Source organism: Canis lupus, chromosome 24, assembly GCF_048164855.1.
Source record: "Canis lupus baileyi chromosome 24, mCanLup2.hap1, whole genome shotgun sequence".
Lineage (NCBI taxonomy): Eukaryota > Metazoa > Chordata > Mammalia > Carnivora > Canidae > Canis > Canis lupus.
The window spans coordinates 35,697,285-35,723,711 of NC_132861.1; the positions used below are offsets into that span (position 1 = coordinate 35,697,285).

A 26,427-nucleotide genomic window follows, 5' to 3' on the forward strand; every position below is an offset into this window, starting at 1 on the left:
CCTTTTCCTATAATTTCCCCTGATAAAAAGCAGGAGCATAAGGCAGGAGGCGGCATAGGGCGAATGGGGATGAACCAGGTCCCATCACTTATGCTGTGACCCTGGGCAAGACAGGATCTTACACTCTTCCTACTTTCATTTCCTCTGGTGACAGAATGGTTGAGAAAATTAAATGTCTATGACCATCATTACTGTTAATAACAATAAAGGATGTGGTTCTAGTCATCTAACCCTGCAGAGGTCTAAGCTCCATGGGGGCAAGGGGCTGCATGTGTCTTATTTACAGTATATCTTCGACGTCTATTACAGTGTCTAGCTCACCCAGGGAGTCCAATAAATATTTGTTGAACGAATGGATGAACAAACAAATGTGTGCAACGTATAGTACCAACTGGGGTCATGGGGTACTGTGTCTCTTATTTCACTTCCCCCCTAAAATATGATGAGTAGATTTTCTGGAGTTACCTGCTCCTCCCACCACTCCTTCCCTATTGATTTAAAAAAAAAAAAAAGTTCCCGTTTTACTGCATTTCCCAAGACCAACTGTGATCTGCTGAGCCATAAGCAGTCCAGAGGCAGCCTGTCCCTGGGGCCTGTCAATAAAGGGCAGCTCCTGGCAGTCCTGTTCTCAGAGGAGAAGCCCCTGGGGATGGAATGCAGAAGCTGGCTGCCTTCTCCACCACCCACACCCCCTGTTTCTGGCCTGGGGCAGCAAGAGCAGTGGTGACGAAGGCCTCCCTCGGGTCCTAGGGAGTAGGAACCCTTACAAGCAGGGGTGGCAGTGTAAGAAAACACATAGACCTGGAATGAAGAGTGGAGAGGTTGGATTCTGGACCTGACACCAGCTCCAACAGGGCCAAGTGGCCTTGGCTATGGCATGTCATCTCTCTGGTCCTCCATATCCTCAAATGGAAAATGAAGGAGAGGATCGCAACAGTGGCTGATGACCAGAATTACAGGGAAATGTTTAAAAATGTCCTTCCAGGCACCACTCCAACACATGTGGATTCAAAACTTTTTTTAATTCCCTAGATGATTCTAATCATCAGTGTGGAGAACTCCTAAATAAAGGACCCGTTCGGCCCTAGCACTTTCCAGTAACATTCTGTATCCAGCCTTGGCAGAAAGGGACACACCTGGGTTAAGTAAGGGGGAAAGGTGGGGGACACAGTGTGGACAGAGCGGGGGGCAGAGGCAGGAAGCCTTAGAGCCAGCCAGTCCGACCTTGTCGGTCTGACTCCAGCTCTGGGACCTCGGGCTGGTTCCTCAAGGTTGGGGTGTGGAATGATCCCCAGCTGTCAGAAACCGGAGTGAGGTAACCGTGGGAAAGGCCTGGAGGAGGAGGCAGGCAACAATGCCCATCTTTTCTCCCACTCACCCTTTATATAGTGTCAAGAAGGCTTCTCCCTGACAAAGCTGCTCACACTGGCCAGCTCTCGTGGACTCAGAAGGGAAATTTGGGATTGATGTCTCATCTCTCTCTTTTTAAATTAGGGGTGATGGGACGTCTGGGTGGCTCAGTGGGCTGAGCGTCTGCCTTTGGCTCAGGACGTGATCCCGGGTCCTGGGATTGAGTCCTGCATCAGGCAGGGAGCCTGCTTCTCCCTCTACCTGTGTTTCTGCCTCTCTCTGTGTGTCTCTCATGAATAAATAAAATCCTTAAAAAAATAAGATAAAATAAATAGGGGTGAGGCAGCTAGAGTAAATTTTACTGAACCAAAATGCACCACACCCTGTGAACAAGACAAAGATAACTGGGTGTCTCTGCACACTCAGTAGACTTCTGTGTCCAGTAGACTTCTGAGGGTCTCCCCAAAGGAGGCCACGTTTAGTGACACAAGCTTGGGATGGAGGCAAGTGGCCCCTGAACAGGGGGAGGATCCAGTCAAGGTCCCTCAGGCCCACCGTGGCCACAGTGGCCAAGTTCAGAGCTGGAGCCCCTTTAGTGCCACCTACATTTTTCAATCTGCTCTCAGAGTTCACCTACCCTCCATCGGGCACCTGGATGCAGAAAGGAAAAGTTGATGGGGAAATAAATAGCAGGGAACATGGGAGATGAGGGGAGAATGACAGAGACTCTCCGTCCATGTGGCACAGAGGATCTCCGAGGGTGGCCATCTGCACCAGCGTGGTCGCCGGAGCTCTCCCAGGAGGGAGGCCGAGAGAAGCCAAGGTGGCTCAGGAGTGGCCACAGGAGTGGCCGCAGCAGGGGAGCCCCCCAGTTCAGCATCTTTCCTTTCTTTCCTTCCCTTCCTTTCTTTCTTTTTTTCTTTTCTTTTCTTTTCTTTTCTTTTCTTTTCTTTTCTTTTCTTTTCTTTTCTTTTTCTTTTCTTTCTTTTCTTTTCTTTTCTTTTCTTTTCTTTTCTTTTCCTTCCTTCCTTCCTTCCTTCCTTCCTTCCTTCCTTCCCTCCCTCCCTCCCTCCCTCCCTCCCTCCCTCCCTCCCTCCCTCCCTCCTTTCTTTCTTTCTTTCTTTCTTTCTTTCTTTCTTTCTTTCTTTCTTTCTTTCTTTCTTTCTTTCTTTCTCAGTGACTCTACTTGGAAAATGTACAACTGAGGGCCAGGCATTTTTTAAGTGACTTGTGGAACCGAGAAGAAGCTGGGGGTGAGTGGAGACAACCCAAGCGGCCCTTCCCTCGATGGATGAATGCATAAACCGAAAGGGATCCATACAGACAATGGAACACTACTCAGTCTTGAAAAGGATGTTCTGGCCCAGGCTATAGCTTGGGTGAACCTCAGAACATGATGGTGAGTGAAATAAGCCTGTGACACACACCCGCAAACAGATATTGTGCAATTCCACATAACATGAGGTACCTGGAGCCGCCAAAACCACAGAAACAGAAAGTAGAATGGGGCTGCCAGGGGTTGGGGGAGGGGAACGGGGCTGCTCCCCGGGCACAGAGTTTCGTTTCTGCAAGATGTACAGTTCTGCCAATGTACTTAATGCCTCCGAACCGTGCACTTGAACGTGGTTAGGATGGCACGTTCCAAGTTATGTGTATTTTACCACAATTTGTTTAAAAAGCCCGGGTGTGACAGGGGACAGAAGGAAAAAGACACAGAGAAAGGGCAGAGATTAAAAATCATAACCAAAACAAACCGAAAAGACAGAGACGGAGAATTTCACAAACTGCCTATCCTGTCCTGGGTTTCAGTTCCTGCTCAGGCCTAGCTGCTCACCCTTTCTTTATGATAAATTCCCATCCTTCACATGTTCATTCTGCATTCTGGGAACTTCGGAAGGCTCGGTAGCACATTCAAGGCTCTGGGAAGTCCTTCAGGAAAGTGGCCAGTGAATTTTGCTTAACAAGGCACTTTTTACATGCGTCTGTCTTGGGCAACAGAAACCTTGTCTCACCGAATAACCAGTTCCGCCTCGCAGAACACACTTTGAGAAAACAGCTGGGCCTGGGAGCAGGAAACACAGGGAGCAGCTTCGGGTGTCAGCAGGATCCGGCCCCCCGGATCCCAACGCCCCCCTCCTCACCCCCTTCCCAGGCAGCCTGGGCACAGAGCAGCTGGCAGGAGCAGCCTGGAAGGCAGGCCCAAGAAGCAGCTGGGCAAAGGTGCAGGAGGAGCCTCTGGGCCGTGTTACTCCAGCGCCCCGGCCCAGAAATCAGGAGACCTGGGTCTCAGGCCTGGCTCTTCTCACTCACTGTGTGACTGAGCAAGTCTCCTCCGGCTCTAGAAGGGCAATTCTACAGCAGGGCTCCACCAATGAGACCAACTCTGTACTCGCATGAAACGGGCTCCATAAGCTGCTAGCAAGGCCAGCCTGGAGTGAGGGGCAAGCCCCTTGGCCCAAACTTCCCCCTAAGAAGACAAATCAGGATGAGCCTGCCTTGTCTTGCTCTCCTCTCGAGAGGAGGAGAGGGCGCACAGAAGTGGAAAATGTGTGCTCTGCCTCAGGTGAGCTCGCAGGATCGAATGACAGGAGCTGCAAGGGCCCCAGGCAGAGGACACATGTAGCTCAGCACCTGCCTTTTCAGGTAGGAAACTGTGCCCAGCAAGAAAAGCAAAGGGAGAGAGCAAGCTGAGCCTGGTGTGGAGATCTCTGCCTCCACTCCAGTATCCTGCCCAACCCAAGGACCTACAGCACCACTGGGCAACTGTCCTCCCACCTGGCCCAGATTCCAAGTCCTCCTTTCTTGGTATTTCTTAAAAACGTCCTGTGTTAAAAACATGTGCACTTTCAAGACCGGGAGATAATGAGAAATCTACCCATTCATCCATTCAAAAGCAGTTGCCAAGCTCCTACTCTGAGGCAGGGCCGGGAATGGGTATGAGTGGGGCTCCCAGTTCAGGGTGTGAACAAACATCCCACCAAGGGATGGGGACTGGGCCCTAAAAGGCTACCGAGGAGTCTCTGCTGTTCCAGACTTGCTCCCAGAGAAAGGAAATTCAGTTCAGGCACCCACAGGGTGCTAGGAAGATACCAAACAGCATTAGTGTCTGCCGCCCAGTGTCCGTTGCAGAATCAAAGTCAAATCGGTAAGTTTAATTCTATCCCATCTGCTAACTGTTCCCAAGTGGCACTGACAGTCATGAAGTGGAACTACAGCCCAAGCCAGACTGCAGGTCCCAACCCCAGCCACCTCCCAATTTTCCAAGCCCCATGGCCAGCCACCCATGGGCACACAGCCTCACTCTCCAGCCCTGTGGCCCGAAGCTCTCCCACTTCCACCCACACCCCTTCTGTGGCACGGTGTGTCCATGGCACTGGGGCCTGCTGCTGACACTCCAGTTCCCACCCACAACCACGAAGGGCAGACAGAGGCAAGCCAAGGAGTCTGTTCCCACGTGGGTGTCGCTTGCTGACACAGAGTTGCATGGGCTCCAGCAGGCAGTCAGGAAAGAAAGGCTTTTTGGCACAGTGCTGTGAGGAAAGAACCATGTTCCAGAATGAAGCTATGGACCTCATCAAGGGCTTAGAAAGGACTATCCTAGCCTTCCAGATCCTTAGGAGGCATGCACAACAGAGAAGCAACCCTAACCACATCCAGGAGAACCCCACACACACAGTCACACCTTCGGCACTCTAGAGCTCAAGACTGCCAGCATCCCAACTCAGAATCTGCACCCCAACCTGCAATCTCGCCCTTACTATGTGTGATACAGAAGATGGACAATCACACCCTGGCCCTTTGAAAATACCTATAGAAGCCATCAAAAGTGAAGCATGAGGATGCTGCCCTGCATCATCATCCGCCTCCCCACCACACACACATTAACCAGGAACAGAGCACTGCAGGAAATGCTTTAAGGAGAACCCACTATTCACGGCAAGCAGAAGCACTTCGAAGTTTATTCTCAAGGTCAGAATTCCAAATCATGTCTTTTCAAATCTCCCAAATTGGCCAAAGTATGTATGTAAAGAGAATATACTTGGTCTCTCTTTTTTCATCACAAGGAAACGTTGATCCTCTTAAAGTTTGGGAGCCAGCAAGAGGAAAATGACTCCTTAAAAGTCTATGCCTCCCCAGCACCAGCCCCAAATAAAAGGGGGGCATGAGGCAGGAGAATGAGGTGTGTGGTGGCTTCAGGAGAGGGGCTGAGCATTATATAATCAATAAATGATTGCTCAGAGAAAGGCAGGTTGGGGCTGGACTTGGGAGACCCTGAACTGTATGTTCTGAAAGCCCCCGGTAAGAACCACTCATTTAGAGCAAACAAAGGGCAGGTGCGTTATACAGTCAGAAGGGCTGTGCCAAGGCAAAACAGAGAAACCAAATCAGAGAGCTGGTGGGATCATACCGCAGCTAAATTGTGCCTGCATCTATTTCCCTGCCTCACCTATCAGAAGGGCCAGACTCTCCTCTGTTCCAGGTCACTATTCCAGGTCACCCTGATGCTCAGGGGAGGGAAGCTCAGCAAACCAGCAAGGCTGCTCTTCCACTTATGTCCCACAGGAGGTGCGACTTTCAGAACTGTCACCTCTGTCCTTCTGAATGGACCAGCCACAGTCCAGCGGGCTCCTGGTTACCGGCTGCCTCTGAAGCGTGGGGCCTAGCCTGCGGTGAAGTGGTTGGGCCATCTCTCACTCCCACATTCCAGAAAGAATCCCGAAACCTTCAGGGCCCAGGATGAGTATGCTTTCAGGGCACTGCTTTTTCTAAGGATAAAATGACTACGGGGCAGCCCGGATGGCTCAGCAGTTTAGCGCCGCCTTCAGCCCAGGGTGTGATCCTGGAGCCCTGGGATCGAGTCACACATCGGACTCCCTGCATGAAGCCTGCTTCTCCCTCTGCCTGTGTCTCTGCCTCTCTCTCTCTCAGTCTCTCATGAGTAAATAAATAAAATCTTTTAAAAAAAAAATGACTACGTATTTAGTAGGAAATAAAAATTCCACCAAAACCAAGCCTCTCGGCCTCCCAGGGGAGAAGCCACAGTACCAAATATCACTTTTCCTAGGAAGAGGCCACAGCGGGAGGAGTCAGACCCCAGATCACATCCAACCCAGAAAAGGGTGGCAGAAGAGGGGCCACTTGAGCTCGAAAGAGGAACAGTATTGCGATTGCTAAGAAATGGAACTGTCTTTGCAATCCTTTCCATCCGATTTGATTTTTTGACTTCGGGCATGTGTTACTGTGATTGAAAAAAAAAAAAAAAAGCAAACGGGAGGGAGAGGAAGTGACTGATTCTGCTAGGGGGAGGGGAGTGTGCAGGTGGGTCTGGGAACCAGCGGAAGGTATGGCCAAAGGGGATGTTTAAAGGGAAAGGCAGGGGTAAGGTGCGGTGGAGAGGTAGTCCTGGACTCAGGAGAGGGGCTGAGCATTATATAATCAATAAATGTTTGCTGAGAGAAAGGCAGGTTGGGGCTGGACTTGGGAGACCCTGAACCGCTTGCTCAGGCATCTGGAATTTACTTTATAGTCAAGTGTTTTCCATGGTTACGTATTGCACTCGAGGGCAGCTCTGCGGAGCCACACAGTAAGCAACACAGATGGGATGAAATCGCCAGCTTCTGGGAGAAGGGATCAGGCCCAGGCAACAGAAGCCCTCCCTGGGCTCATTGCAGGCCGGCCACGCTCTGCTCTCTCCAAAGCTGTGGCCACAAGCAAGGCCACTGCACCACCACCGCACAGCCACGGGCAGCGAGCACTGCTATGGCTCAAAGGACACCATTCCTTCATCCCTTTATCCTGGGAGCTAAACCTGGTCACTCCTCCCCTTCTCTAGAAAACTCTCCTGCAGATGCAGGCAGGGATGAAAGAATCTGTGTCTGGGTCGGATCCAATGTACCCAGGACACACTTAGAACATCCAGTTTGTGGTCGCCCCAAAGGATTAAATGATTGCCACTTTACAGATGGCAAAAATCGCCAAGATTCCAGGTAACAGGGCTCGGAGTTCACGGATGGGATTATGATCCCCCTGGGAGATGCGAGAGGGGAAGCCTGAACCACCAGTCACTCCTATCCACCTTGTCTGGCTCTGGCAAGACAAGCAGGGCCCAGGGCCCAGGATTCTAGTCCCATATCTAGTATTAAGGACTGTGTGGCCTTAAGAAAGTCAGCTTGTTTCTCTGAGCCCCAATCCTCTATTCACAAAATAATTATAATAATAAAACAGTCATTCTAGTGACTAATTATCCCCATCTTAGAAACAAGTCAACTGAGGCAGAGAAGGAATAAGCAACTAGCTCCAGGGTCACAAAGTACACAGAGGACTGGAAGCCAGGCAGACTGGCTCCAGAGCCATGCTCTGAACCAGGAGGCCACCCAACCTCTTGTAAGGGGGTGGACAGTTAGGGATCACAGGTGATCTCCAGCTACCTTCCTGTCTCTGATGTGTTCTGCTAAGTCCTATGTATACCACCCCTTATTGCCTGACCTTTGTGAAGAGGGAGTAGTCCTGACGTTGTCAAAGTCACCCAAATCCTCCCCAGTTAAGACCACAAAGCTCCTGAGGGATCTATGTCCAGCCTACAAGCAGGGTACTTACAGAGAGTCACGAACCCAGTCACATGGAGACCACATAGCTTCACTGTTCCCCATCGCTGGCCACCTGGCCACTGGTCCCCAGTGGAACCGGGTAATAGTGGCTCATTCTATATGAACCCATTCTCACTCCTCCAAAAGAGCTTGAGCCATTTGCCCGCCCATGTTGTGGGCGGGAAGGGCATCTTGATGGATGAAAGCCTGGCACTCCTACAGCATTCAAAGGCTAAAGCTAAATATTCCAGAGTTCAGGCTCCTTTGGGAAGAATTTAATTCACTGCTAGATCCGGGCCTCCCCAGAGCCTCCCCTGACTCAGCAGCCTCGTCTATGTCATTGGCTTATAAAAACGTCCCACCTACAAGTAAGGACAAGATGCGAGGGGCGGAACTGAATGAAACACCTCATTCTCCAAAGTGTTTTATTTTCCTCACAGATAGGCAAACTCGCTGAAGCATCATAACGCCACATCAAAGAACAAATTTAATGCAAGAATCCACATGGAAGTACCCTTCGAGCACATGAAGCCACCCCAAGGCACCAGGATTACCTGAGTGCAGAAGTACAAACTCTGGGCACTGAATCTCCACGTGACAATCTGGGCCCTGCTCCCGACTTCAGTCCTGGCAGCTCGGACGGCATGGTTTGGCAGGGTGGGGCCGACGTGGGTTTCTCTTGATTTCAGAGTTCCACCACCCATCTAGCCCCCAACCTCCACTGTTTTCTCTAATTAGGAAACAGTTATGTGACCAGCCCAAGCTCCCAGAGCTGGTCACCACTGTGCCAGGACTGGCCAGGGCTCTAACTCCCAGACTCTGGCCAGCTGACCAGCTTTCAAGCTTTTGCTGAAAATCCCAATGGTGGAATCTCAAAGAAATCTTGTTTGCCCACCCACCAGCCTGATGCTCAGATGGTCCCTGGGGTTTGAAGTTCATCCATTCCATTACAAATTCTACTCCAGGCCTGACTCTGTGACTAGGACCCGAGGACACAAAGATGTCCCCAGTCTTTAGCCACCTCTCAACAGAAATCCTATTCCATTTTTCAGCTGTAGGCATTTGGAGGAAGTTACTCAACTTCTCTGAACTGTGGTTCCCTCATCTGTGAAAACCCCTCCCTCACATGCTTCCTGCAATGGATACATAAGAAAACGTTCAAGCACATGGATCACCTCGCAGAGTACAGGAGGCCTCCACAAATGTGTATCATCTCTGTTAATTATTTCTGTAAGGGCTCCAGCTCCATCCCTAAACAGTTCCCTAAACCATCACCTATGTTAATAAAACAGCTTTGAAATCTTATTAAGAACCACCACCAAAACTAGCTTCATCTTGCCCGGAAGGTGGGAGGCTTTTCCTCCCGCTTGCTGACAAATGGCTCTTTGGTACAAAGGATCTCATGACAGGTTTGAACTGAACATCAGACCACAGAGGGGGCCAGGCCATAATCCACACACACGATAGACCCCAGGGTCCCAGAAGGAAGCTGCCAGTCTCGGGGCCCTGGTGCTGAGGATTCTGCACCCTAGTTCCTATAACCTCAAGAGGCAGGGACAGGAGTGAAACTCAAGCCCCATCCCCTCTGGTCAGAAAGAGGCTGGACAAAGCAGGTGGCCTTCCTGCTTGCACTGACGTCCGGACCCGCAAAGGCCAGCCACCTAGGTCTAAACCCCACTCTGCTGCTTCCTCCTCACACCTTTATACCTCTGGCAAGTTATTCGATCTCTCTGAGCCTGTTTCCTGATCTGTGAATGGGGGGTGGGAGGGGGGGGGAGTGGGGATCATAACAGCCCCTCCCTCTCCTAACATTTCCATGAGGATTAAAGGAAATAACGAATGACAAGCCCTTTGCCTGGGATCTGGCCTACAACAGCTGTGGCTTTCCTTTGTAGGTGGGGTTTTTGCTTGCTGGTTTGTTTTGGGGATAAACAGCAAATTCCTAGGAAGACGTAATTTTTACTCCAATTCCTTCATAAAACTCCCATTTTCTTGGGGGAGGATGCCCTCAAGATCAGCCCTGGTTGGGAGCAACAGCCCACCACCCACAATGACCATGCGCTGAGACTACACAGACCACCTGCGCCACCTTCACGACAGCCCAAGCGGCTTGTAGTTCTGCTGCTTCTTAACAGAAGAGAAAAGTGTGGCCAGGGGATATGCCCACAGCACCCACAAGGGCCCCTGTCCCTCCCACCGGCTCCACTCCTGCATTCGCTCTCAATTTCTAAATCGATGGACCTGGCTGCTTACATTAATCCTGATTATGTAACAAAGGGAACTTGGGTAGCCTGAAAGGTAGAGGGAAAATTCACCAGTGTCAGTTTACACTGGCGCAAACGGTCCAGGATGACTGTGCCTTGGGAAGCTTGCTTGCCAGGCCTGGCTGCTGGGCGGCAAGGGAGGTTCTAGAAACCTTTAACCAGTGCTAAAGTCCCAAGGTTCCCGGACACTGCTGACTGCAGCCCATTCCCTCGAGGTCACCACTGTGGAAAGGGCCCTCCCCATGCTCAAGGACTGGCTCCTCTCTGAACTGTAGGGAAATAGCCAGATGGGGACAAGAGGAGCTACAGAACTGGGTATGGGGAGTCCTCTGTGGGTTCTGCCCCCTATCCTGTGCTCTACGGTCACCCTGAAGGATGTGGGCCCCCCACCCTGGGTATGGGCAGGCTCTCAAGTCCCTCAGATTCTGGGTAATAAACCCACATGGTGCCGCAGGGCACAGATGTCTCTAGCCACAGATGTCTCACTTGCCCAAATGGGGGCAATCATCCCAAAATGTACACCTAAATGTGAGTACAACTGAATGGACAGAGCCCTGTTCCAAGACTGAGAAGACCCAGACTCCAGGCCAGTTGTGCCCTCAAATCCCTGGGGAGCAATCTAGCCTAGCTGGGCATCAACATGGATATCTACCACCAGGTAAACACCAGAAAGGATGGGAGATTTCTTCCGTTTTCTTCTCAGATCTATTACAATTTGCAAATATCTGTCAAATGGGTCAATGGAGTTAATACTGATATCTCTAAGGAGGTCCTTTTTGGCCTCATACAGTCTAAATTTATAAGAATTAGATAAAGAATCCTTTAAAAACCAAATGTGTGGGTGTGTCATATATGGGGGCAGATAAATCCATATATCTACATTACTGTACATCAGGCCTACCTGCAGCTTTAAAACACCTGTATTTAAAAGAAGGGAAGGAAGGGAAGGGCAGGGAAGAAAAGAGAAGGGAAGAAAAGAGAAAAAGAAATACAGGAGAAATTGGAAACCTCATGTATTGTCACTGGGAATGTAAAATGGTACAGCCCCTATGCAAACAGTACAGTGGTTACCAAAAAAAAAAATTTAAAAACAGAGTTACCATATGATCCAGCAATCCCACGTCTGGTTTATAACCCCCCAAAAATTGAAAGCAGAGTCCCAAAGAGATAGTTGCACACCCATGTTCACAGCAGCATTATTCACAATAGCCAAGAGGTGGAAGCAACCCAAGTGTCCATACGTGGGTGAATGGATAAACAGAACGTGGTATATCATACAATATTATTATTCAGTCTTACAAACGAAGGAAGTTCTGACACATGCTACCACATGGATGAACCTGGAGGACATCATGTGATAAGCCAGTTACAAAAAAGACAAATATTGTAGGACTTCACTTCTATGAGACACCTAGAAAAGCCAATCTCAGAAAGTGGAATGAGGTTGCCAGGGACTGTGGGGGGTGGAGGGAATGGGGAGTGGTTGTTTAATGGAGACAGTTTTACTCTGAGAAGATGAAAAAGTTCTGGAGAGTAGATGCACAACAATGTGAATGTACTCAGCACTACTGAGCTACACACTTAAAAATGCTAAGATGATCTTGGATGCCTGAAACTAAAACAACACCGTATGTTAGCTATGCTGGAATTAAAATTAAAGACGTAGTGAAAATAAGAAAAAAAAATATCAAGATGGGAAATCTTTCATGTATTTTACCATAATCTTTTAAAAATCCTAAATCTAAATCAATAGCTCATGCCACACACTTCTCATCATCTGAAATCCCGCCACAATCAAATAATTCCCTAGAATTCCTGTAACACCTGAGATAGTATTTTTTTTTTATTTGTTTGTTTTTGGCAGCCAAGGATGTCCAATGTGCAGCGTGATCCCCTAGCCACAGCAACAATTCTGGTTCCAGAACCTGCCTTGGAAGGAAGCACCTGGAAGGTCAGCCCAGGGGGCTCTTGGACAGAAGGCCAAGCTTTACCAGAAGGCAGGAATGGATAAGATGCAGTTTGAATCTCCATCCTTTCCCATAGGCTGACCCCCACCAGCCTCAGTGATGTAGCACTTCCCTGTCTCATGCACACTAGCCTGTGCCACCCCAAACGATATTATCCCAGGGATCAGTACCCCAACTGCTCAGGCATGGAGGTAGCTGTCAAAAACCAGCCAAGTGTTTGGATGTGACAGACTGGGTGACGACACAGATGACAAGCCATCAGAGCTAGGAAGTGAAGGGGGCCCCCTGAACGCTGTGAGTGACAGCCCTCTTGGAATCCATCCGAGACAGGCCCAGGGAGCCGGGCACCTCAGAAGCCCTACGTATGGTTCTCAAGTCAAGTGTGGTCCTGTCAGCTTCTGCAGCACCAGCTTCCACACCCTTCCCAGAGGCCACACCCTCGAAAGCATGCCCCACTATTAGCCTATTATCCACAGGAAGAAAAGACTTTTCAAAGCAGCCCCATCACCAGCATTCTCTTGCTCATTTCTCTACTTATAATTATATCAGGTGATGCGTCTGCATGCCCGTCTTCCAATAAAGTCTGAGGACAAAAGGAGGGGACGGCCTCATGCATCTGTGATCTCAGTGCCCTGCCTATGTGCTTTATAAAACAGACACCCAATAACCACCTGTCAAGGACTCAGAGGTATACAAAATTTCACCCACAGGCATACAGAAAGTAGGCACTTGAAACCCTGCATGCACTCCCCTTGCCAAACAGCCGCTGCCTTGCTGCCTACCCCCCCCACCAAAGGCTATCTACCTGCTGGGTCCTGCAGCACCATGAGCCTCACCATTTTCGGGGGCCTACCACACAGGGTAAAAGCTGGGGACATAAGCCCCATCGAAGCTGGGCTCCAGAGTTCAGTGTATACTAGAGGCCTAAGGAGGGGTTCAGGGTAAATTCTCAGATGCTACTGAAGCCAGATTTCCCACAAATGCTAAGATCAAATTGTCTCCATGATGTTCGTTGATTAACAAGGGTGGAGTCAGGTCACAGCTGGAGAGGACGTTCTGCTCTCTTCACGCACCTTGCACACCAGCCAGTAACAGAGAAAGAAGACAAAAATACCAGAAACACCAGGCTGGATGTTCTAAGGGTCTCAGGGGAAAGACACCAAAGGAAATATCCCAAAGATTTCCCTTTCAGCCTCTGGAACCCACTTACACGTAGCAAATGTCTGCCACGTACAAACTGTTTCACAAGCTTTTGGGGGAGTCATATTTAAATTTTACTGGATGCCGAAGGGAATGACAGGAACCTACAATCATGGGTGAGATTTCATGCTGACTAAATCTCTCGTTCTGGAAACAAGAGCTATAAAGGATTTAAAATGAAGTTGTCTGACGAGAAGGGTTTCCAGAAGTGAGAGCAGGAGATGCGCATGGGGGACGAGAGCAAGAGGCCTCAAATTGGTAAAACAATGGGGTTTGGGGGTCAGCTGGGTGGCTAAGCAGTTGGACGTCTGCCTCTGGCTCAGGTCATGATCCGGGGTCCTGGGATCGAGTCCTGCACTGGGCTCCCCACAGGGAGCCTACTTCTCCCTCTGCCATGTCTCTGCTTCTCTCTGTATCTCTCATGAATAAATAAATAAAATCTTAAAAAAAAAAAAAAAACGGGTTTTTCTCCCCAAGTCCATAAACATCAATGTGCCCCTGGGGGGTGCTGGGGCTGAACAAACCTTCGAGAGGTTTGTTGTCTTAGTAAGGACAGCTCGAGTAAACCAAAAATCATACAAATAACAAAATTTCAAAGTCTAAGGGCAAAGTAGAAAGTGAAGGTGCTGGGGAGCAATGCAGGAAGCCTCATGTACAAGTGGGGAGGCGTCCCGGTGGAGGCAAGCCCTGAAGCCTGGGCCTGGGGAGAGTCAGGCAAGTGGAGCTCAGGACAAAGGGGCTACCTGGGGCACAGGTAGTGAGTGGCAGGTCGGAAGTGGCCAGAGGCCCCCGGAAGGCTGGCAGCCAGCTGAGCAGAGGGAGGTGACCCCAGAAAAAGGCCTAAGGACACAGGCCCACGGTAAGCCCTGAAAACCACAGCAGCAGAGGAGGATCGGTTCACCCTTTGGTCTGTTTGGTCCTGACCTCTGGCTTTGGAGGAAGATTCTCTTGGATCAGGGAACAGAGAAGGAGGAAGTGGGGAGAAAGGAGGTAAAGGATACAGCGGAACATTTCCACTGTGAAATCTAAACGGAAGCGCAAACCACGAGGAGTGGTGGTGCTCTGGTCCCCAGGAAGGGACACACCCAAAGGCCTGTGAAGTGAGGAACCCCCCCCCCATACCCCACCATCCACAACAACGCTCGGGTCCTCTGGGCTAACCCAACTTGTGCTGCTGGCAACGCTGCCTGACCTTGGCCGTGCCAGCTGACCCCTCAATGACTCAGCTTCCTGGTAGTGAACTTGTTAAAGGTCCCCGGCAGGAAGGAGTCAGAGTTATAAACAGGGCCTTCCAGAAGCATCTGCTACACGGCTCCCCTTGATTCCAGGGTGGGGCTGTGGCCATTCAGCATTTCTGGAATTGCCTGAATGAATGGTTTGCAGTCTTTCAGCACTGTAGCTGGAGGTTCCAAGTAAACCAAACAGCCTATAATTTCTAGTAGTCTAGTAAGGACTAGCAGGCACTCTGAGATGCAGGAACTCCCAACAATACCCTGGCTGGTCCCTCTCCCTGCTCCTTATCCCCCCTGGTACAATTCCAGGGCAGGAGTCTTCCAACATCCTCCTCCAAACAGAAGTGCCTGTTAGTCTAGACATTCCAGGTCAGAAGACGATGATGTCCAAATGCCCCATGGAAATAAGGGGTGGAAATTTTAGAACTGGAAGCTTCCTAAGAGATCATTCAGTTTGAGCTCAATCTTGCCATTTTACAGATGAAGAAACAGAGATTCACACGAGTAAAGTGCTTTTCTCAGAGTCACTAGTTGCTCAGCCTCTCATCTTAAGCTAATTACAATTTGCTCTAAAAGGCCAATGCTAAAAAAAAAAAGAAAGAAAAAGAAAAAGCCAATGCTAATGCTATGTGTGCATATGTACAGAAAGAATCTGCTTTTGCTGTGCTTTTCCTCAGTTTGCTCCCTGCCCTCCATGCTCAAGTTCTAGGTTGACAAAGGTTCTCCCTGTCTCTTAAACTGGCTGCTCAGAGATCAGAAATCTGTTTCCAATTTAAAGCAGTTTCTGGTAAAAGTCCAGCTTTGTAGTGACTCTCAGTTCTTAGGGTCTGAAAGAGAACGTCAGAAACTTTCTTGTGCCTGGATCGTCAGAAAATACAAAAGACCCTGGAAAGAGACACTAGGAAAGTTTCAGATGAGAATTCCTACCCAAGGTCAGGGAAAGCATGACCAGAGGCCTCAGGAGCCTGGGGCGGGGGTGGGGGGGTGGGGGGGTGGGAGAGACAGTGTTAAGTCCAAGAATAAATGGAACCTGCCACCACCTGAAGCCGTCCTGACATGCACACGCGCGTACACACACACACACACACACACACACACCCCAGGACAAACTGGTATGGAGTGCCAGCTCCTTCTCTACCTCCTTCCTAAACTCAAAAGATTCTTCTGGAAGCACAGAAGGACCTAGGAGTCCTACCAACTTGTCAATAGATTCCTTATTGCTACTACATTGTTTTGTGCGATCAAAAGTCACTTTTGAAGCAGACATTCTTAAAGCTCTAAGTGCTAACTATAAATATGCAGTAACTGGCAAAGTCGGGTCCCTGAACCCCCCATCCTTCCTGGGCTGCATAAATACACATACATTAATTCTGTTTATTATCTGAGAAGCCAAGATTCCAAGGGGGGGAAAAATGAAACACTTACATTAAAAGACAGCTCTCAAGTCTCACACGCTATTTAGGATTTTAACTATTTCACTGATGGCTCCTGTCCAGACAGGGCACTTTCTATGGCATAACTTGAACCAGATCAAATCTTGGCTGCTACCCTGACCGTTTCTTCTGGGTAACAGCTCAGCATTGTCTAACGACACTGAAAAGGCCCACACACACCCTCCTTCAAAACACTCAGCAAAGAGATTCGGTAACAAAGACCTCCTGTGCCAGGGAAATCCACAGACACAGAAACAGAGGGCCAGCCTCGGGGTCAGCCAATTCTTGCCCATGTCACCGGGCTGGCCTTTTAGAGAAACAGGACTCGGTTTCCAGAACCTGCGAGTTCCAGGAACTTCTGTCTAAACCCTAGAGTAATACAGATACCAGGGGAGCATTCCTCAAGAGCCCAGTTTCAGGCTCTTTATCAAAACAGCCACGGGCTGCTGGGACAAGCTGGGGGACTGTACTCTGTATTTTATAAAAGGCTCCACCGGAGCCAGATAGGCTAACAGGAAAGAAAGGAACGGGGGAAATGTCCAGCTACACAGTTGCCTTTAAAAAGCGATAAGGGGGCAGCCTGGGTGGCTCAGCGGTTTAGCGCCGCATTTGGCCCAGGGTGTGATCCCAGAGACCCAGGATCAAGTCCCACATCGGGCTCCCTGCATGGAGCCTGCTTCTCCCTCTGCCTGTGTCTCTGCGTCTCTCTCCCTCTCTGTCTCTCCTGAATGAATGAATAAAAAATCTTTTAAAAGAGGGGATCCCTGGGTGGCGCAGCGGTTTGGCGCCTGCCTTTGGCCCAGGGGCGATCCTGGAGACTCGGGATCAAATCCCACGTCGGGCTCCCGGTGCATGGAGCCTGCTTCTCCCTCCGCCTATGTCTCTGCCTCTCTTTCTCTCTCTCTTTGTGTGACTATCATAAATAAATAAAAATTAAAAAAAAAATCTTTTAAAAGAATAATAAAAAATAAAAAGCGATAAGGAATGGCATGCAGATCTGAGTGTCAAGAACAGGTCCAGGTGCCATGGGGCTCTGGAACAGTCTCTGTCCTTTGGAATACACACCAGGCACCTACACTGTTTGTCAAGTTTCTCCCTCATAACCCTACAAACTGTGACCTGTGCCAGTAAAGGTCACTCAGGCAAACCCTAAACCTCCACATAGTCACATGATGGTATTTAATTTTTAGCCACTTATCTGGCTGCTGCTGCAGCTGGCATTCAACACTAAGGCCACCCATTAATTATGAGACAATTAGGAGCAGAAATGCCTTTGATATGACAGCCTTTCTCTCTGCCTCCTTGTTCCCACCCTCCTCTGGTCTTTAGCACTGTGGTTAAAGTTACCACTCAGGGATGGAAACCCACCAGCCAGTCACTTGGGGAATTAAAAATCCCAGAACATGGGAGAGAGAAACAAGAAACTTCAGAAAAGGGGAGCGAGAAAATTTCAGAACCAGGGGCAGGTTCCACATGCAGGGCCCCATGAAAACTATCTCTGCCGATTCTGCAGTCAGAAGACTCAGAGCAGGGGAGTCTGGGTGGATCAGTGGTTGAGCATCCAACTTTGGCTCATGTCGTGATCTCAGGGTTGTGGGATCAAGTCCCACGTCAGGCTCCCTGCATGGAGCCTGCTTCTCCCTCTGCCTATGTCTCTGCTTCTCTCTCTGTATCTCTCATGAATAAATACACAAAATATTTTTTTAAGTGGCTCAGAGTGGAACCCCAAAAGCAGAGTGTCAGAGGGGTACAGGCATCCTGATCATGACCAGGCACCTTGGGGACAGGACGTGACAGTCTAGGGGACAGACAATTGCAGGGCTCTGTTCTAACATCTACATCTCCTTTGGTCTAGATATAGATACTGAGATAATTCTTTGAGAGGCCCTTTCCTTTCCTGAACCTCTAGATGAGGTTCAGGTTCCCTAAGGACAGGCTCAACACCCACTACAATAATGATTCGTCAATATATCTATCCTCCCTGACAGACAAGGGCTTCTGTGGGGAGAGATCCCCAAGGTGTCAAGACTCTGGCTCCCATGAGGTCACTCTGCAAATGTCCTCACTCCTTAATTAACGGAGTCATTCAGTGAAGTTCAGCAGATGAAACTGCATTGTTGCAAATGCCTTTCAACTCTTCCATGGTTCTATGAATCAGGCTAACACAAGCCCACATTTAGCAAACAAGCCACGGAGACAGTGACTAAGGAAAGAGACTGACTTGATTCTTCAGTTAAAGACGTGCCCTGGGTCTGCCCTTTTGGCCCTCACACACATGTGTACACACACCAACACCTTTCCGTTGGAAAGGCTTCCCTGTTCCAGTCTGAGTTCTCAGATCTGCTCATCAGCTAAACCACCCTGTCTCGTGACAGCCCTGGGACATCCTTGGGACATCCCCTATCCCGGGGGAGCAGAGCCCAGCAAGTCAATGGCAGTGTCTGGCACATTCCTGTTCCGAGCAGGCCTGGCTGGCAAGCTTCCTGCGGGCTGCTGGTGTCCACCCACCACCACCTTCCACACCTACTGCCGGGCCTGGGGCCAGCAAGGCGCCAGCAAAACCCTCAAAGCAGGCAGCATGAGGAAATAAGAACCAGAGGACCTCAAGACAAAGGCACCTATGTCCTACCCCCTTCCCCTTTCTTTTCTATGACAGCGGTCATGAGAAAACAAGGACAACACAGACACAAGGGCCCAAGGTGGGAAAGCCTCATCTGCCTGACAGTCAAAGGGCAGACTCACTTAAAAAGTAAAAGTGGGCTGAGGAGCCTGGGTGGCTCAGTGGTTGAGTGTCTGCCTTCAGCTCAAGGCATGATCCCGGGATCCTGGGATCAAATCCCACATCAGGCTCCCCACAGGGAGCCTGCTTCTCCCTCTGCTTATGCCTCTGCCTCTCTCTCTGTGTCCCTTATGAATAAATAAAATCTTTAAAAAAAAAAAAAAAAGGAAAGTGGGCCTATAAGATGCCAACCGACAGAGATAAACGGGCACACTGCTGTCCTCCATGCACACGACCTTACCATTCACTAGCCTGATCTCAGTAGCCACACACAGCTCTGCTCAGAGCCTGTTCCACAATAAACAATTCTGAATGTGTTTCCAAGCATGCTCAGAGTCTAACTGGCCCTTCCGCATCACCCAGCACAAGAGGCGGGGGCAGAGGGTCACCCTGGTCTTTACTCAACAGATGGGAGACGCCGTGTGCGGAGATAGGTGAAGCGCCCATGGCCGTGCAGCTGTAGCGAATCCCACAGTGGCTGGAAGAAGAGCCTGGATTTTCCATTCCAACGAGCTAACCTTACCCCTTTAACAGGATCCCAGTGTGATAGTAAATACCATGACCTGGCACCTACAGGGAGCTTTATACTTCTTCAACAGTATAAAGGTTGGTTTGCTGCGAGCCTGGCTGTATTTTCTTCCTGGATGCAGTAAGTAGACGTGAAAGGGAAGCAAGATGGTCACTGCTACACTTCCCTGGGTGAGGTAAGAAAACAGCTGTCCTAACTGACCAAGGAGCGATGACATAGTGCTCTTCCCAATAGGCCATCTCAATCCTTTGATTTGGGAAAGGATTCTCACGCCAGTCCAAATTCAAATCGCTATATTGAGCCCAATGTTTCAACTCCCCACTGAAATGAGAAGGGGCCACAGCAGCTGCAAGTCACTCCAGAGAGAGAAACTGGACAGAGCCAAGAATTACCTACAGCAACGACCATTTGTCATCATCCCCTTGCCCTCTGTACTGGATGGAGTATCTGATCAAAGAACTCCTACTTATACGTTAGAGCCCTGCATTCCAGGCCGTACTCTGATTTTCTGCTCGCACTCCCTTAACTCTAGTTCTTCCTTCCCAAGAATGTAGCTGGGGCTGCACCATCTCCTCTCAGAACCCAGCTCAGGGGCTCTGCTGCCATTAACGTGTGAGTCTACTCCCTAGCAGCTCACTTACTTCCTCACCGTCCCCAGCTTTAGCTCTGGTGTAACAGAAAATGCCTGAGTTCCAGAGCATGTTATTTTTCTGAAACTCGGTTTTCTCATGGGTGAGATGAGAAACAGCACATGCCCTTTCCCACCTTCAAAGATCTAGAGAATCAAATGACAGAATGCAGGCAGAAACAATTCAAAAATACTGCAACATACAAGCGCAAAAGCAACATACAAGCATAAACAGAGATTCAAGTAGTAACACTTTTAGAAATGATATAGGAGCTAAATTTAACTGACTGCTTACCAGGTACCTGATGCTATTCTTAACACTCTAGATGTATCCTAATTAATTCTCATAGCAACCCTCTGAGGTGGGTACTGTGATGATCCCCGTTTTGCCGATGAGAAAAAGTAGGGGTAAAGCTACTGACGTAGCTTGTCTAGGCACCATTCCCAGGCAGGCTGGCCCCAGACCCTGTGCTGTGAACTTGAACTGCCCTCCTCTGAATCATTAAGCATATTGCCTCCGATAGGATCTGTCATTATCTGGGCATGCCCAGGTTTACGAAAGCCACCCACAAGCTCGCGATCCCACCTGAGCTCAGCAGCCCCGTCAAGGGAGTAAGCAGATGCTGTTAGTCTAGAAAACTAGTCTAGAACAAAGAGACACCAGCCTAGCCTAGAGAAGTAACTTGGCCAAGGTTTTAAAGCTGGCCAATGGCAAGACCAGGACTTAACTTCACAGGGCCTCCTGTGCCCCAGGGCAGTGCCCTTTTCTAGGGGCCTCCACGCCAGCACACACGGCCCTTCCCAGCCCTGGCCCACGGAGCATCTCAAATGCAGCCTTTATGGCGGTGCCAAGGAACAAGAGCTGTCACCACGATGAGTGACCAGGGCAGGGGCTCTTGCCGGCCAGACCTCGGTGTGCCGCCCCCTCCTGGGCCTCTCGCCGGCTGCGTCCGATACATCAGAGGAAGTCCTCTCAGCGACATGAAGCTACAGTCCCTCCACTTGACCCAACAATGGCCAGACATTTCTTAAATCTGTTATGCAACTCTTGCCTCAGCCAAGCTGCTGCTGGGATTTCTATTTCAACACGTTTTGTTTTCTCTTCGGAGAGAAAGCATGAATGTGAAACCATAACACCTCTTAGGGACCGGACAACAGCCCTTCCCGACAGTCTGGGGTTACTGGTAGGGTGGAGGATGTTTTCAGAGGCACCTTCTGGAAGCCAAGTTCAGCTTCCAGAATGACTAACAACCTCGGGGGTGAGCAAGAGGATTGGTGGGGTAGGGGGGTGGGTAGGACAACTGACAGCCACTGTCTCCTACAGGGGAAGGAGCCAACTCAAGACTGCGTGGCAAAGAAGCCTTGAATGATGCTCCCTGGGCAGTCACTGGACCTGCAAGATGGCAGCTTGGGCACTCCAGAGTCCAAACACCCCAGACCTTGTGCCCATTTGAAAGTAAATACCAATTTGGCCCATTCTTCCCCTCAAAGGGAGCCAGTCCTGCCACCTTAGCTCAGGATCTAATTATAGGGAGCAATGCTCTGGAAACAGAGGCCAGGACTTATTTTTGTTGTCCAGTGTCTAGCACAGAGACTGGCAGGAAAGACGCTCAGTAAGCCTGGAATGAAGTGGGTGGCCAGATGAGTTAACAGCTTAATGGCAATATAACTGTGGCTTGAGAATTCAACTACAAAAAAAAAAAAAAAAAAAAAAAAAAAAAAAAAAGACAAACAAAAGGGCTGAGAAAGTCTTTCTACGGGCAAGGTACACGTGGATTCAAAAATAACACGCACAAAAACATTACAACTAGCATTTGTTTAGTAGCATGTTTCAAAGCACTTTTTTCCCCACATTTCTTCCCTTTTTTTTTTTAGAGAGATTTATTTATTTATTTTAGAGAGAGAGAACATGCGGTGGGTGGGGGCAGGGGAGAGAAACTCAAGCAGACTCCCCACTGCGTGCAAAGCCTGCTGGGGGGCTTGATCCCACAATCCTGAGGTCACCACCCAAGCCGAAGTCAAGAGTCGGACGCCCAGTTGAATGAACCACCCAGCGCCACCCCTCCCCATCTCTTTAAAACAACGGAGCCTGCACTCATTCAACCGATATTCACACGATACCTTTGTCTTGCTCTGGTGGACAAGTCAGAGGGGAGAGGATCTGGGTCTCTGCACACTCCTCAAGGTTCAGGCTTTATTCTGCAAGCAACAGGGACTGCTAGGGGAATATGAGGCAGAGAGAGACACCAGCTGATATGAGATGCAGAAGATGGCACTGGCCCTCAGGCCCCAGTGTGGACTCTGCTACACGTGGAGCACAGGCTAGATTTTTCATTCTAGTCAACTAACCTTACCTTTTAACGGGCTCCCAGTATGATAATACCACAACCTGGCCCCTACAGAGAGCTTTATACTTTTTAAATTGCATTCACTGTTTAAACACAGTTCACTGCAAACCTGCCTGCAGGTTTTTCTTCCCAGATGTAGGAACTAGACCTGAAAGGATGGGGATTGTGACTTGTCCCTATTTAAGAAGACTACAGCCACCCACAAGCTACAGGACTCAGAGGTGAGCGTGAACAGCTATGAATGATTTCCAGTAAATCATTCAACAATTTCCTAACTGAGCCCCTATTACGTGCCAGGTATGGTTTCTGGCAACAGGAAGATACCAGAGAATAGAAGAGCAAAAGATTCCTGCCCACTGGGAGCTTACATTCAGATAAGGGGAGACAGACCATAAATAACACATAATATTTTAAATTTTTTTTTTTTTTTTTATGATAGTCACAGAGAGAGAGAGAGAGAGGCAGAGACACAGGCAGAGGGAGAAGCAGGCTCCATGCACCGGGAGCCCAACATGGGATTTGATCCCGGGTCTCCAGGATCGCGCCCTGGGCCAAAGGCAGGCGCCAAACCGCTGCGCCACCCAGGGATCCCTAACACATAATATTCTAAATAGAAATAACATATACAACGAATATAAGTAATAAATATAAGTAAATGGCACTGCATGTTAGAAGGTAGCACATGCTGTGGAGAAGAATGGCATGGCCAGGTCACAGGGAAATGGGGACAAGAAGTGTCTCAAGTGGTTGGGATGCCATCGATCCAAAGAAGACAGTGAGTCCTCCCAAAACCAAGGTGTGGTGGGAGGGAGAAGAATAAATACATGCTGGAGCTATTAGAGATGCACAAATGGAAGGGTCTTGAAAACATAAGAGGTGGCAGCTGGGGAGAGTGGGCAGAGGTGAGAGAAAAGCTGAAGAGGATCACCAAGTTTCTGGGGCGGGGGGGGGGGGGGGGCAGGCTGGAGGGGAGGCCGGGATGACCACACTGGACGTCCTGGCCACCGAGGCAGCCAAGTCTCCAACATGTCTGTGAGGCAACAGGCTGTCCAGCTTCCAGGAAGACTGCACCAGAGACACCAATCTGCCATCTGTGAGTAACGGGGACCCAGACAGAAACTGAGACATGTGTCCTGGGAGAAGGAAGGAAGGTGGCAGACTGACTTCCAAGGAAAACCAGGCGGCTGCCCCTCATCAGAGAGACCAGGAAAACAGTGACTGATTTTATTAGCAAGATCACTAGCAGCCTCTGAGAGGATTCCAGCAGAGGGTTGGGCACAAAGCCAAAGGCCGGGGCCTGTGAGGGTTTGGGAGGCGGATAAGGTGAGGAAGCAGAGACCAAGTGTCAATGATCCTTTCCTAACACTTGTTATTCTAAGGAGAAAAACCCTCGGGGCACACGGGGTCAAGGTGAGATGTCTAGGGTTTGTCTGTTATTTAAGATGGGACACGCCTGCACTGTATAAATGCTTTTAGGAAGGAATCACTGGTCAGGGGAAGGCTAAAGATACTGAAGCCGAGTTACTCATCAGAGAGATGACCAAAATAACTACCACCATGACCATTTATAGCACATTTGTGCAGGAAACACTGCAGCAAGAGCTTTATGTGAGTTGCCTCATTTAATTCTTTCAAGAGCCCTATAAGGTAGGGCTTGGTGTTAACATCTCCACTCTGCAGACAAGGATACTGAACTGGGGTAGAGGCAGGATTGAAATGCGGGTGTATGTGGGTGGTTCCCACACACCCCCTTTCCCCAGGCCCACCGGACTCGCCTTTGGCAAAGGAAGGACCCTCTTACCTTACGACAGTAGGAAGGTACAGGACAGCATGCTGGTTGGGAGGACAGTAACAGGAAGGTGAGCTTGACCGGGGTCTTGGTTTCTGGATGAGCTCGGGAGCAAGATGCTAAGCAGAGGCTGAGAAAGCAGAAGGATGGGAAGTGGAGAAACAGGAGCCTACATGGTCTGGAGCAGCTGTTGAGAGGACTAGAAGCGGAATGACCAGAACCCACAGAAGGACAGGCTGAGGGCCCAGAGGCATGCGCACACAGGACACCAATGGACACAACATGTGATTTTTTCCCCAGAAGGGCTTGACTGCTCAACAGGGTAATGGGCAAAAAAAAAAAAAAAAAAAACAGGGTAATGGGCCATCCAGGATGGGGGTTTGGGCAGGCCGGTGTGGAGGGGAAGGAGAGGTCCCGGGAGCGGCTGCAGTGGCCCCGGTCTGGATGAGGAGGACAGGGCCAGGCTGAGGGGGAAGAGAAGAGGCAGGGACCTAGGCCAGTGTGGCCAGGTTGACACATCTGGATTCAAGCCCTCAGGTGCCAAAGCTCTGGGTTAGGACAAGGCCCCCGTGGAGTTTATTTAGTAAGGCCACCGACCTGAAGGGCATAAAGAACACAGGGATTTGGGTGTTAGTCAGGTGGTGCCCAGGAAGGGGGTCCTCAGAGTGATGACGGGATTCATTCGTGGTGGAAGCAGTCTGTGCGCCAGACGCCCAAGTCCAGAGAGAGCGGAGCAGGGGAGCTGCACAGCTGTGTTGTGGCCGACGATGGAGATAGGAGCACTGACCCGCAGAGAGCACTCACCACACGGCAGGCTCTGTCAGCAATGTTCTCCAGACCTAACCCGCACAGTCACTCCCGGGCAGCAGTACCACATTCCCCTTTGCACGGACGGCCACCGGACGGCCACCGGGGCCCAGAGGGAAGACGGGAGGAGGGACTTGCCCAAGGTCACACCAAGCGGAGCCAGGACCAATCCACAGTCTGGCTCAAGGGTCCCTGCTCCTCATCATTCCACCTCCCGCCCTTCAGTATAAGTCAGGCTGGAGGCAGAGGTGGGCAGATGAAAGAGAGACAGAGAGATGGAGAGAGAGAGAGAGAGAGAGAGAGAGAGAGAGAGAGAAAGGGGAGGAGCCTCAAAGGAGGAGGAGAGGCTGAGAAGAGGCTGGTCGGTAATGGTGAGAGGGCAGGAGCCCCACAGGTGCCTGGGCTTGAGCTCATGGGAATGTTACACTCCAGAGTCTTCAGGGAAGGAGTGGCCTCAAGGGAAGAGCTGGATTTCTATCAGGACACGGAGACGGAAGGAACATTCAGTGCAGATATAAGGGAGCTTGTTCCAAGGAACTTCCGCAGGGTGTGATGAGAAATACGGTAAGCAGCAAGCGGTGGAAAGCTAGGTCAGGAGGGAGAAACCAGCGGGAAAATCAGGATCTGCATTTTACAGACAGAGCAATCACATCTCAGCAAAGCTAAGCTTCCTGCCCCAACCAGCAAGTCAAAGACTAGGGATCTGAATCTCTCCCCAAGATAGTTCTCTGAGGGTGAGAGAACCCTCGGAATCTCTCCAGCTTGGAAAGAGCTTGGGGGAAGGTTTGTAGTTCAAGACAAAGTGGTTAGATACATTCCACCCTCTCCCCACCCATAGAAAATGTCAGCCATGAGCACTCAAGGTGGAGGCGGGGAGGGGAAGGGCAGGCTCGGGCTCCTCACGCCTGCCCAAGAGCCCCAGCAAGCAGCAGGACCGTAGAGACACGGCTGCAGCCAGCCCTGAGGAGGCCAGAGGGCTCAGAGGATGAAAAAAAGAAAAAGGAAATTCCCTGAGAAGGAAATGTCGGGTACTAGGAGAAATACGGAGACAGCCAGAATGTTCTGGGGTTGGAGAGAGACTGCCAAAGGCTTCGTTCAACACAGAAGCCAGTTCATCCAGTGGGTTGGGGAAAGACAGCCTCCTAAAGCTGGAAGGGAAGTAAAAAAGGGAAAGTGGACTTCAGTCGGTCAGTGCTCCAAAGAGCAGATGGAACAGAAGCTCTCAAGAAAACCAAGGAAAAGGGGATGCCTGGGTGACTCAGGGGTTGAGCATCTGCCTTTGGCTCAGGTCATGATCCTGGGGTCCTGGGATCAAGTCCTGCATCGGGCTCCCCACAGGGAACCTGCTTCTCCCTCTGCCTATGTCTCTGCCTCTCTCTGTGTCTCTCATGAATAAATAAATAAAATCTTAAAAAAAAAAAAAAGAAAGAAAACCAAGGAAAGGTCTGGGACACACACTCCACAGACACACGCGCACACATCCCTGAGTGCTTGAATGACACAGTCAGGTACAC

The 26,427-nt window shown here is 50.0% G+C and overlaps 1 protein-coding gene across 5 annotated transcripts in view; it reads right to left on the reverse strand.

Moving 5' to 3' along the window:
* SLC25A37 (solute carrier family 25 member 37) overlaps positions 1 to 26,427 on the reverse strand; it is a 42,915-nt gene that overhangs the window by 11,428 nt on the left and 5,060 nt on the right. The window contains exons 2-3 of one of the 5 annotated variants that reach the window (XM_072796251.1): positions 24,119 to 24,236; positions 22,091 to 22,184 (exon numbers count right to left, since the gene is read on the reverse strand). The exons of 2 other annotated variants lie outside the window; for them this stretch is intronic. The gene's annotated coding sequence lies outside the window, so the exon portion shown is untranslated. Of the gene's footprint in view, positions 1 to 22,090; positions 22,188 to 24,118; positions 24,237 to 26,427 lie in introns of all 5 variants that reach the window. 2 more of the 5 variants (XM_072796250.1, XM_072796253.1) reach the window with 2 other exon arrangements.